At 38.4% G+C, this 13,494-nt stretch overlaps 1 protein-coding gene across 6 annotated transcripts in view; it reads right to left on the bottom strand.

The window, feature by feature from the left end:
- The window catches only part of WASF3 (WASP family member 3), a 65,816-nt gene that overhangs the window by 32,690 nt on the left and 19,632 nt on the right, over positions 1-13,494 (bottom strand). For 5 of the 6 annotated variants that reach the window (XM_066175917.1, XM_066175912.1, XM_066175915.1 and 2 more), the window contains exon 3: positions 13,269-13,337. The exons of the other annotated variant lie outside the window; for it this stretch is intronic. The gene's annotated coding sequence lies outside the window, so the exon portion shown is untranslated. The remainder of the gene's footprint in view (positions 1-13,268; positions 13,338-13,494) is intronic. 6 annotated transcript variants of the gene reach the window in all.

Genomic DNA, 13,494 nt, shown 5'->3' with positions numbered 1-13,494 from the left:
TAAACTGAACATACATGGTATACTTGTTGCTGTAAAAAAGAAAAAATTCAGAGCAACAAAACAAAAGTCCATGAAGAGCATGAACTGAAAAATCCTGGAAAACATGTTCAGAAGTTTTTTCACAAGTAAGTAAATTTGAATCTGTTTTAACAGAATGCTATTACCTGACACTGTGCTTAACGGTAAAAGGTGGCCAGTCACATCAATACAGCTGAATGGGGAAAAAGTTGGTTTCTGCCTGTATGGGTCGAAGTCCAGCCTGACTACCATTAAATATATTAATTCTTCTATATAAATCACATTTTCTCTTCTGCTTTCTCTCTGTAGCCACATGAATGATCTTGGCACACAGGGAGTCACGAGACCTCGCATTGTTTCCTTCCGCTGAACAAACAGTGACCAGCTTAAAGTATCAACAAAAGATGCCGACACGTTAATCTTGTTCTTAGCGTGATGGCTGCTCATCCTGCTCCTAGTCCCTTCCAGATGGCTCCATGTGAAAGGGATGGTGGGATGGGGAACAAGGAATATTCCATGCTGTTCTGAACATCTGTTCCACTGCATTCATACATTTAAAAAAAAAAAAAAAAAAACAAAAAAACAAACAAACAAAAAAAACCTTACTGCCACTATCAATTTTTACTGTTTCAACCTAATATTGCTAGACTAACACCAAATACAGTGTAAATGTTTTGCATGCACATGAGAAAGGAAAAAATGTCTTTTCAAATCATGTAAGAGCATTTGTTTTGTTTTTTAAGAACGGACTTGTTTCAATCACGAGGTACTTAAGCTGCACTGAAAACATGGTTTTCTTTCATATCACCTTTCTGTATAATACCCCAAGAACTTATTATCATCCCTTCTCCTATTCAAGCAAACAGAATTGAACTGAGTCACCATTTGTTTCCCTTTGGTTTTATTATTTGTCTTTACGTTTGCTGGAGCTTGTTTAAATTTCATTTGTCCAGTTTGGCACAGCAGCTAAAAAATACTTTGCTTGTGCACATAAAGAACTAGTGGTAGCCTTTTGTTTTTTAAGCAGAGTTGAATAAATACCTTACAAGACTATACTGTCCAACTCTCAAATGACATTTACCCTTTAAAAATACCACCTCTTTCTTGAAAAGAAGCACCCAGCCAGAACTAGGAGAAACTCAGAACAGAAAGAGAAAGAAGCAGTGCTTTGTCCTACAGCACAGGAAAGAAGACTTAGATTGATCATCCCCCCCTCTTTTGTATCATCTTGACATGTGTGAGCCATACGGCTGCTGAATTATTCAGCTCTTTGTACTTGGAATACCCAATGATTTCATGTAAGAAAATTTAGAAGTACTGAAACACTGCCTGGAAGAGCAGCAGATTGTAAAATCTAATTTTGTTTTGACCTTTAGTACCCTACATGGTAACATTCAGTGAGAAGTATAAACCAGATGAAGTCAAAAGGAACAGAATCACAAAGCAGGAGGGCTAGCTGTAACACCAAGCTAATTAGGTCAGGAACAGCCCTCCACTAGCAGGTCGAAATGTTTCCAGATGTCATCTGGAAACAGGCTTAGATCTTAATCAGATGCAAGCACAGTTTGTTATGCAGACAGAGCCACGCAGTTCTCACTTTCCACAGCAAAACTCAGCAGCCCAGACAGTTGAGAAAATGTCTACAGGCCACTGTCTCAAGCCCCAGAAGTATTCCCAAGAATTGGCTAGGATGAATTAAGCCTTAGAAGTAAATCACGGTTCAAGTAATTTGCTGTGTGCTGCAACACTAGTGATTCCCACCTGTTTAGTACCTGTTAATTTTTCAAGCATAGTAATACCACAAAGCAACAAATAATAATTAAAAAAAATTTAAATATGACAAAACCAGGAGAAGTGCTATTTAATAAACACTGGTACTTAATTAAAAATTAACCATACCAGGATATTCCCCACCTGACGAAAATGTCTTTGCTCCCTACTCACCTACTGCAGTCCAAAAAGCATCATTACAAACAAACTCCTTCTTCAGCTATCTGACAATTAAAATAATAAGACAAAGACTGGCTTTTCATGTCCCAATTTATGATACACCACTGAGAAACTACTGTAAGTACGATTCTTTCAATAGTCTCTTGAATGATGGCATTAAACACCTTGCAGTGCTTACTTTAAGCCTGTTTTGGTTATCTGATGCGCATTCTTTGGAGAGTTTAGAGTTACATACAGTAGCATTCTATCTACACTACAGAAACGGAAAAATTCTGTGACAAGAACCATTATCATATAATTTCTTTACACTACTTCAGACAATTTGATGCTGGAATAACTCGCAATAGAATATTGAAAGATTGCAACTGTAAACAAGCTTTTTCTTAGTGTTTTAGACTACGATAATGTACAAATAACTCCCGCAGACCATTTAAAGTACATTTGTCCCAGCCTTCCTCCTTCACAAACAGCAAGGGTTTATCAGAAGCAAATGCCTTCATTATATAAAGAAAACCTAAGTTGCAGCTAGGCTTGCTGACTTACACTGATCCCATTTAACAGAGCCTTACTGGATTTAAAGTGCTCGAAATAACTGTCTGGGTCATAGTCCACGTGATAAAGGCCACCTGGTGAGGCCTTGGGAGCCCTCCTGCAGGGACAACATGCCATTCATATCCTCCAATGACCTCAAGCTAAACCAAAAGCAAATTCAGTAATTTGTTTCTCAAAACTCCAATTAACCTTAAATGGGAAGCGAAAGTAAAAAATGGATCAAGGATTCCATTTTTTGTCAAATAATATCCATTTTATGGCAATACACAGTGTTCCCTGTTTCCCATATCTAATATTCACCATGAAAAATCTTTTAAAACAGGATTTTTCTGGGGGGAAAAAAAAATTCTGTTCTTAAACTCTTTTACCCCCAGCAGTTGATCTAAAATGTCACATGGAAGTGTTACATTTTCACATAATTCAGTTAATCCAAATTTAAAATGTCACAGGGAAGTGTCAAGTTTTCTTACAGTTCTTTTCCATAAAAGAAACCCTCTGGATGTCATATATGAATACACACACAAGTGCACTTCATGTACATTTATGCTCTATATATACACATTTATTATACATATGACACACAGAGATGATGGAAGAGACCAATAATGTAGGTCAAACAGCAAACGAAACAGCACTTCAGATTAATGTTGAATTGCCATGATACATTCTCCACCTCTACTCCCCACAAACCTCCTCCACTCCCAGTTCTCACCAGGCAGGAAAGACACTATCAGTAGGAAACAATTGCAATGACTTTTTTTCAGGCTACCACACTATATATCACAATCCTTAAAATTGAAGTCAAAGCAACTTCAATATCCATCTGAACAGCCACACAACAGCAGCAGAAACTTCCTGGAAACACAAGACAGCCCATGAAGATTTCAACTATGACAAAAATAAAGCAACATCCCTGGAGTTCCTCAAGGTGAAGCTTTATATCCACACCACAAATTTTCCTGATTTTGACACTCCTACCAACACCTGACTTCACCTATATATCAAAAACCTGGAAATGGCAACTAGTCTGTGTGGGGGGGAAAACCAGATTTATTTTGGGTGCTTTCATGGAAAAACTGAACTAAATATTTTGTGTCTGGATCCAACAGCTGAGTCTAAGTGAACTGAAAATTCCCAACTATTTTTATCCTGAAGCCAAGTGTGCCATCTGTTCCCATGAAGTCCATCTCCTGGTAGCTACCGTACTACAGCAATCAAGGACTGGTGTATAAATCAAGAAAGATACTATGAGTGACAGAAAGCAATACTCAAGACAGTTGTGTTAAAAACAAAACAAAACAAAACAAAACAAAAACAACCACCACACAAAAAAATCACCGCAAAGACAAGGAGGCTTATCAAGGCCCCCTGTTAATACAGCTTTTTGTGTTGTGGTTATTTAACTCTGGTGCTTAAGGAAGGCTGAGCTCTGGCCAGGTACTTTCCCTGGTGGGGATGCCATGATTTTATGTCTTTCCTACACGTTATCTGTCTGTACACAGTAACCTGAGCACTAAGGATGCTATTTCCCTCATAAAGCTCATCTTCCTCACTCTCTTCCAACACAGTTATGATCTTCAAGGTAATCACAGAAACCATTCCTGTCTGACACATGAGAAATCAGCAATGTGTAATTTTTTAGTTCATAATATGAAATAGTAACAGTTACAGATGACAGCAGAACATCCAGTTACTAGAAGTACAGGAGCTCCCTGTATCCCAACAACTGACTCACAAGCCAGTAACATGGGGTCCAGCAGAAATCAAGATGGATCCACCTCCTTTTTCTGCCCTTATCAATACTGAAGGTGTCTTTTCAAAACTAATTAACATGGGCAGATATCCATTTGTACCTCTCATCAGAAACAGAATACAAAGAGAAATGAAATGGCAGTAAAAAAAAGTGAAGTCTAAACACACTTGATATATTTGTTATTGATATGTAAGGCACACTAAGACTGTAAGCAGCTACATCTCTCCAGATATAAAACATTACATCCTCTCTTGGTGTTTCTGGCTCTTCTGTGACCGATCCTCTCTCTTGCTAGGATCACAAAGTCAGATGTCAAAGTCCTGTCCACCATTACCTTCTTAATAATTCAACATATAATGTTGGTCTCAGATTTTTTTTTTATGCTGTTTTGAGGTTTTAGTAGCATTTTGGGTTGAAGTTCCGTGGGGGTTTTGTTTGGTTTTGTTTTGTTTTTTTTTTGTTTTGGGTTTATTTTTTTGTTGTTGTTAGGAGTTTTCTTGGGGGGGGTGTTAAAGTTAAAATCAGTGTCAGGCAGTACTACAAGTAACATGCTTTGATACAGGAACGCTGGCATACAAAACCTCATTTTCAGCATTAAAGAGATTTCCTCATTACACATACAGTAACTCCCATTGTGAGACAAATAAGCTACTATAAAACCATAGTGAGTCTCAGACAGAATTCAGCAGTTAGTCTTCTGTAAAAATCCCCTTTCAACACTTGAAGGCTGGAAAGAAACTTGTGTTCCATGAAATCTGGCATTGTATCAACACATCTCCATGGAGCTGGAAGGATAGAAGTGCTCCAGAAACCAGCTTCAAGCAAAAAAAGCATTCCTACCATGTACAAATAATCACTAAGAAGAGGCTTAAGCAACTTTTCCTCCTAGCTAAAACACATCAAATCACAGCTAAGATTACTAGGGATGTAGAGGTTATCAATGATAACACTAAATTTTTTAAATCTGCTTTATTCCTGTATTTCAAATCAGTGCATTAAAATACCCCTTGTGGAACCTACTGTCTGTCTTTCTTCAAGACATATATATATATATATATATATATATATATATATATATATATATATATATATAAATAAATACATCTTGAAAATGTAAACTTAGCTTTATAAGGCACTATGAAATTTCAGAACCTAATAGTGAGTATTTGAAAGCATCGCACTGATTTATAGCTATGTCTGTAATTCTCTTTTAGTCAATGCTGAGTGTGGGTGAATGCTAAGTGTGAGCTGGGAGGAAAATAGTCTTACGTGGAATATTAAAAGCACAAACCATCAAAATGCATGGAGTCCACAATAAAGAACTGCATGAGCCATCAGGTTTTTCACCTGTGAGCCTCTGGGGGTGTTTAAAGACTTCAGAGACTGCCTTAGCAAGTTGTGTGGTACAATAGGAGCATAAGCACCTTCAGAGCAGAATAGCTGCTAGTGATGATCCTGAGTCCATCTTGCATACACTCTTTTTTGTATGGAAACAGAAATATTTGTCCCAAGCTAGTGCTCTTCCAGTCTATGGACCATCAGATGGTGACACTGTCACATATCACCCTACAAACAATGCTTCGGTTTTACACTTATCTGGAGGAGTTCATATACTTTACATGTGGGGAATTTGCATCATAAATATAATCCCAGATCCAAGCCAAACCTACAGCATAATACATCCTACAATGTTGTTTCAGCATGCTTTAATGTGCTATATAAAGGTTGAAAAAGAGCAGTTGTATTTTGTTTTAATTTTGTCAGGACAACATGAAAGAAGAAAGGTAAATATGCAGGTAAAAAGAAAAAGAATCATCTTAAGCTGAAAATATGTCACAGTATTTTTTAATTATGTTTCCCTCCAATACTTACAAATGAAGGTTCCATGGAAAAGGAAGGAATTAAAAAAAAATGTACAGGAGTCAGAGTTTCCTCACTCCCTATAATGCATTTGGCCTCCCAATCCTTTGGGAAGGATCTCGTCTTCCTTACCAACTGGCAGTCAGACACACAGCAAAATCCTGGCAACAGAGCCAACTAAAATCCACTGAAAAAGGAACAGACTACCTAAACCTAGCAAGGCTGCAACTGCCAAGGAGCATCACCAAGCCTTTTACAGTAAGGTTACCCAATACCTGCATTCCTACAACATCTGTACACCTGACATTAAATTTACTCTCCAAACATGAGAAAGGCAAGAAGCAGCATCTCAATTACACTGCTGAGAGGCACAAGAGCCACTTGTGTGCTGGTCAGCATCATCAAGGCCTGTAGAAAGATCAGAAATTGGACCTGGATCACATCAATACTTAGCAACAAATGTTTCAACCACAAGATGAGTTATGTTTCCTTCTCAGAAGAAAAACCCAGACATTGCCTTAAGATCTGCTCCACTTAAAGCTGTGCTTTTTAAGACAGTTGTAAACCAACCATTCCTTGATTTAATTAAATGGATTCCTTTTCCCATTCCTGTTTCAATATTTGTGCTATTATAGCTGATGCTCCTGGCTAAGCTGCTTCTCACGCTGGAATCAGATTGGAAGTCAGCAAAAATCTAATCCAGGAGAAAGAAATCAAAGCAGTTTATGGAATTACTCTTATATCTGAGAGCATGGAAGTGAGAGTGAAAGCATTCAAATCTGCTTCAGGACAAAAGAAAACAAAAACCAAAAAACAAAGCAATTCAAGATGAACTCCCATTTCATACCCAGTTACAGTGTTTAGCTGTGTAGGTGAACAGCAAGCTAAGCACAAGCAACGAGATAACAAGACCTAAAAGACTAGCAGCTGCTTCCTACAAGAAATGGCACCAATATTGTCATATTAATAGGATTTTACTTGAGTCACAGAATATGCTGAGTTGGAAAGAACCTGTGAGCGTAGTCCAGTCCAGCTCCTGGCCACACAGGGCAGCCCAGAAGTTAATCCAGGTACTTAAGGGTGTTGTCCGAACACTTCTAAAACTCTGACAGGTTTGGGGTCATGACCACTTTCTTGCAGAGCCTGTTCCAGTGCCTGACCACAACTCTCAGTGAACAACTTTTCCCTTACATCCAACCTAAACTTCCCTGATGCAGCTTTATGTCATTCCCTTGTGTCTTGTCACTGGACACCTGACACAGGCTCGATCAGCACCTCCCTGTCCAGCCCCTCACTTGAAGTTGTAGACAGCAATATGGTACTCTCTTCCCCATAATCACACGTAGGACCTTCAGCTGCTCCTCAGAAGTCATTCCCTCTAGTCCCAGTCGACCCCACTGGTAGGAACACAAATCAATGACACTAAAGAGCTCACAACTCTTAAAATTTTTGGGAACTTTCTGCTGACACATTTCTCAAAATCACACAGGCATCCCAGCAAACTCTGAGTACGTCAACAAAAAAATTACTGAACAGAAGAAAATAGATATCCCCATGTGTGCATTACAAATTCTGCTTATCTTTTTACCCACATAAGTGGTTTATGTCTGTATCCTTTCCATCTCTTTGTGAAAAACATGCTTTTAGTGAATGCTAACCGGGTATCCATTGATTTCTGTGGTTTGTTTACAAAAAGAAACAAGCAGCATATACTCATAAATATTTAAGACCAAATTTATTTTTAAAGAATGAAATATTAAACATGTACTTTTTCTAATAAATACACAGTACTCTGAAACAGAAGCATGAATAGCAACAAAAATTAGTATCCCCTTCTCAGGAACAGGAAGTCACTTATCTTATGAAAGAAACCATCACATCTCAAGAAAAGCACTTTTCCTTAGCTCCTGGTAAATTGTGAAGATCCTTTTTTCTTTTCCAAAAGACTAACACAGAATCAAGGGCAAACCATTAAAAAAATTAAGGAACCATTCTCTCTATATTTTCAATCTAAAATCTAAATTTAATCCAAATTGATCTTGTAATTCATAGAGAACAGAACATTTCTTTACCTGTTACCCTTAACCACCAGTCATAAAAGGTAAACAAGAAGACTGCACATTGAACTGATCAGATTCATATTCCGCAACTGCATCTATCAGCATTCCACAGCCAAACACCTAAAGCCACTCAGTTTCATACTGATAAGACGCCCTGGTCATATTTTAGAGCCACAGTCCAACCTTCTCCTCCTTTACTGGAGTCCTGCTGCTAGTGCTTTATCTCCTCCCTCACATCCAGCACCACTGCTCCATGCATATTCACCAGTCCAGCTGCCAGCACAGCAACCAAGATTTGCGTCCTTCGCATGCCCTACAGCCACTTTACTAACCTGGACTCTGCTCTCCACACCTCACTTCTGCAATGCCATGTCTCACCCTGTCTTTGGAAGTTGCCAGCTGGCCCAACAAGAGTTGGAGGCATTGGTAACTAAGAGGAGAGATATAAACTAATCCTTTCAACTACCCTTTCACCCCTGCAGTTGTACAATCCAGTGTTCCCCAACAAGCCCTATTTGGCACAAAACATTTATCTTTCTTTTTTTAATAACTGAACCTCTTTACTATTCAAAGATTTTAAAGACTGTTTCTTACTCTCAGAAGAAAGAGTCTAGTAACCAAAAGAATGGGACAGGGTAGTTGCTCCTTCCCTTTTCTATCCACTCCCCAGAAACATTCCAAACTCCCCTCCAATGTCAGTGTAAAACATCCTATTCAAAGGCTGTGTTCTTATCTGAATATGAAAACTCTTCCAACACAGCCCACAGCACAGTCAACTCTTTCCACAGAAGTAAACACTGCTTCTCCCCAAAAAAATAAGGAAAATGCACCTAGCTTATGAAATGCTGACAGTTTACAGACCAGGTAGCTACCTACAAAGACTCAGTGCTCTATTTTTTAAGGAGCCATTAATGCCTCATTTTAAATTAAATACGTTTTAATGCATAGCTGAGGCTACCTTGTAGCTGCAACCAGGTAATTTAAGGGCAGCCTCTTTTTCCTTGAAGGCTCTTCTCAGCAGTGCCAAACAAGAAGACAAGAGGCAATGGGCAGAAACAGATGCACAGGAAGTTCCACCTGAACATAAGGAATAACTTCTTCAGTGTGCAGTGACCACACACTGGAACAGGCTGCTCAGAGAGGGTGTGGAGTCTCCCTCACTGGAGATATTCAAGAACCATCTGGATACAATCCTGTGCCATGTGCTCTAGGATGACCCTGCTTGAGCAGGGAGGTTGGATCAGATGCCCCAACTGTTGTCCCTTCCAGCTTTATCCATTCCATGGAATACACAAACCGAATAATACATGAGGAAGCTTTAAATGTTAATGTTTTATTTACAAGGAAAAGTATAACCCTGCAATGAGTATGGATGAAGTATACTTTAATTTTATTCCTGAATTTAGAAAAGAAAGGGCAGACATCTAGATGCTGATGATCATGGCAGTCTCTTGTAAACTTAAAGAAAGCTGTTTGAAATCAATTAGGGCACCTATTTCTAAAGAAAAACTCAACTGATTATTTTCACCCCTCCAATTCCACAATGGTTAGCAGTGAACTTTGTCAGGAGTTTGCTTCAAAGTACTTTGCGTACTGGACCAAAACACTTTCAATATTTCCTATAATTAAATTGCTTTGAACAGAAAGATTTCCTAGATGTTCATTCTTAACACTAATAAGTAGATTCTGAACCTAAACACGTTGAAGTGAAAACAATGGGGGGTGGGGGGGATTAAATCCTGGAATGTTAATGTTTAGGATGCTTTTGTTCCTCTTTAACAAAAACAGAAACAAAGAAAGATGCTGAATTCTGAACTGAACCTATTCTAAACTTGCCTCCCTCACAGCAGTGCTGCTGCTGTTACACTGGTGATAAAATCTTCTCCTGTGAAATGCAATTATTAGTTTAAAACCCACTGAGCTGATGAGATCCCCCAATCCAAGAGGAATAGATTTCTTAACTACAGCTGCGACCAGCTGGCTGCTAAACAGAAAAAGGACTGCTACTGCCATCTCTGTGATGAGGCTCCAGTGGGCAATGATGTGGTTGTTGGCACCCTTCCTGAGGTTGAAAATCACATCAAACCGAGCAAAAACCCATTGTGACTGGAGACCAGCTTGTTTTTTATGGACTGACAGGGTGACTGTAGGCACAAACACATTGACTCCAACTCTCAAAGACTATAATTTAAAGTGATCTATGATTACATGGATCTTCCATACACGCCACCAAATTATGTAACAAACCTATCAATACTTACATTGCTCTTAACTACACTTTAAAATAATCAATGTAATCTACATAGACTACAAGCACATATGGAAAAAATCAAGCCATTAGAGACTAATCTACACACAGTTCAAGAAGTAATTTAACTACATCAGTTAAATTTAGAAGCTGATTTATTTAATCATAGCACAGGCAACCAAGATTTAAACCTCATCTTCAAGCAGATCCCTGTGCACTAGCTGCATAATTCAGAGGGAAGTTATTATGATGCCAATCACAGAAAAGTTCAGAGAAGAGGCCAATGACTGCATTTATTTGCAGAAATGAAAATTTCCCAGTCTCAGACAGTGATAACGAAGAATATTTCTGTATGTAATGAACATGCTAAGGCAGACACCATTTCAATACATAAAGACAAGAAATTTGCTAACATCAAACCCATTTTGCCAGGCTGCAATTTAATTCAACTCCATGCAGTCAAGTCCAAAACGTAAATAAATGCATACTGAAAAGAGATTTTAACCCCAGACAGGCAAGAGCTAAGCCCAAATATTCAGCCTCTGCTAACATCAAAATCAGACAGAAAACAAGAAAAAGCTCATCAAAAATGCATGTACCTCAAGATCGAAATCTGTGCTCACTTCTCTATTATGTTTTAAGTTAGTCTCTCCCAAAATCAATTCCACCTCATCCTGGCCTTACCACTTGTAATGCAAGAATTCTGCAATACTTTCACCTCTCTCATAGAAGTTTTCCACCCCCGGGAGACCATTGGGAAAACATTTTCCTGCTACTCCCCCCATTCACTGCTGCGCAATTAGCGTCCTGCAGCTTTAGGCTGGTCAAGTAGTCCAAAAACCTTCCACTATAATCCACAGACTATTTCTCTCCTGCCCAGCCTACTTTTCACACTCAGTCTGCCCCATTATGAAAAGTTTCTTTCTTTCAGGGGACTATTCTTAATGGTTTGTTCTAAATCAAACATTTAAGTTACTAATTAATTCTGTAATTTAGCAGCCATGAAGGTTAAAGGATACAGGTTACACGACTGAAGAGCCCCACAGTACAGGCAAAAGTCTCGGCACATAAATTTGGTTTAACTCCAACTAAAAATACCCAAGTTACTTTCCCAATGAAAGTATTTCTAAAGACTGGAAGAATATTATCCACCCAGCAATCACAAACATAATTTTAACCTTTTTTTTTTTCAAAACATGTAACTAAGTACACAGTATTATTATCTGCCAAACTAAGTATAAAGGTGTGTTTCTTAGAATTGCTTGTGTGTGATGACAAAAGAATTCTTCTGGTAATCTACTGAATTGACAGCTGGGGCTGGTAAGCATCAGAGGCTGTTTTCAAGCCCCGCATCTGGTATTCCATTCCTCACTACATGCTCTCTAACTTTCTTTGTGGAAGACACTTCTGTACTGTAGTGTGGTAGGTTTATAAGGGACGTTTAGAAAAGCCAGTGCATGCTACTCACACAGGATGGCATTTTAAGCAATCAGAAAATTTTCAAATATTTAATAGTGTTTTTATCAACCTTTTGGGGGAATTTATACGAGCGAAACACAGAAGGAAATCCAGAGAAGCAAGATGAGGCAAAACTGTAATCCAAGTGGCAAAATGAGTGACTTAATTTCAAATTCAAATGCCTTTTATTTTAAGTCCAAGTTTCTCTTTTTTTGATCAGGTAGTTTCCAAATTTTATGTCCAATCAGAATGGCTGTGATACAGGAATAATCAATGTTCAACCAGAAATTAGAATTTGTTTACTAGAATTAGGTTTCAATATTTTTAAAAAAAACCTTAAAGGTTGATATTTTCAAGTATGCTCAGCATTGTCTTTACACACTTATGAGTTACATTAAACTCCAGACTAGTTAAACACTAGACACTACAATTAAACTCTACATGGAAGTTGGACTTAAACTGCACAAAGAAACAGAAAATATTTGATAAAATTACACTCAATGAACAGCAAGTATCTCAAAATAATTTCTGAAGTTTTATGAATAAATATAACCTATGTAAAATATTCCAAAACCAAGGTTCTTATTCCTTAGTAACTAATTTTGATAGCTTCCCACAAATAAAAGCAATGATGTTTCCATTCAGAATGAAATGCAACTGAAATAATCTGGTAGTGATTTTCAGCGTTGGATATGTGCATTTGGGTTTTTTTGCAGACTTTCCCTGACACACTTCCTCCACTTTTGACACTTCCAGCAAGAGGTCTTTTTTCCAAATGATTTCAGTATATAACCACAGATTTACCCTTACATTTAATGGGTAATGCAAAAATGGTAAAGAGGGAAAGAGTTCATTTTCTTTCACCCTTCTCCTTCAAAATCTGTTACCATAACTCTCCCACTCCTGTGTGCACCATATTGCTTCCTTATTCCTTCATTCCTTGAAACAGTTTCCTACTTGAAATTGTGAATGCACACATTTTTCCAGAATTATTCTTTTTCCTAACTTACAGTGCAATCTCTTTCAGAACATATATGCTGAAGAGCATCTAGAGTATTACCAAGCAAATCCTCAGAACTCAAAACTGAAATAAGCATAAGCATGAGGGAAAGAAAAAGTGTGGCAAAGGATCATAGCCAGGGTTATAGACAGAGTCAGCTCTAGGACACAGGAGAACAGTATCCTAAACAACAGTCTCCTAAAGCACTGCTGCATACTTTAGTGTTTCTCAGAGACGTTGCAGCAAGGCTGGCAGTGATTTCTGCCAAAGGCAGCACTGTGGTGTGCAATGCAGGAAGAAAACAGTCTCTCCCTACAAGTAGCTAATACCACTTTTAACCTCACCCTCTCAGAAGAAAGAACAACAAACCTGCTCTTCAGCTTCCTCCCCTGCTCAAAAGCTTTCTCTCTCCCACTGCAGACACCAATCGGCAGCTCCCTGTAAATACACATATGCACACACTTATCAGCTTTACTTACTGTAACATAATTGTCTGCATTTTGGCAGCAGTCCTTCACTAGCACCCCCAGGTGTGTCTCATCTCTTATGTCACACAGTGAGGGAAGCGCTACTCTTCCAGCAACGCAACAGACAG

The sequence above is a fragment of the Chamaea fasciata genome, unplaced genomic scaffold (assembly GCF_029207755.1).
Source record: "Chamaea fasciata isolate MVZ Bird 193981 ecotype frontalis unplaced genomic scaffold, bChaFas1.0.hap1 SCAF_2, whole genome shotgun sequence".
Lineage (NCBI taxonomy): Eukaryota > Metazoa > Chordata > Aves > Passeriformes > Sylviidae > Chamaea > Chamaea fasciata.
This window is presented reverse-complemented; position numbering and strand designations above follow the sequence as displayed.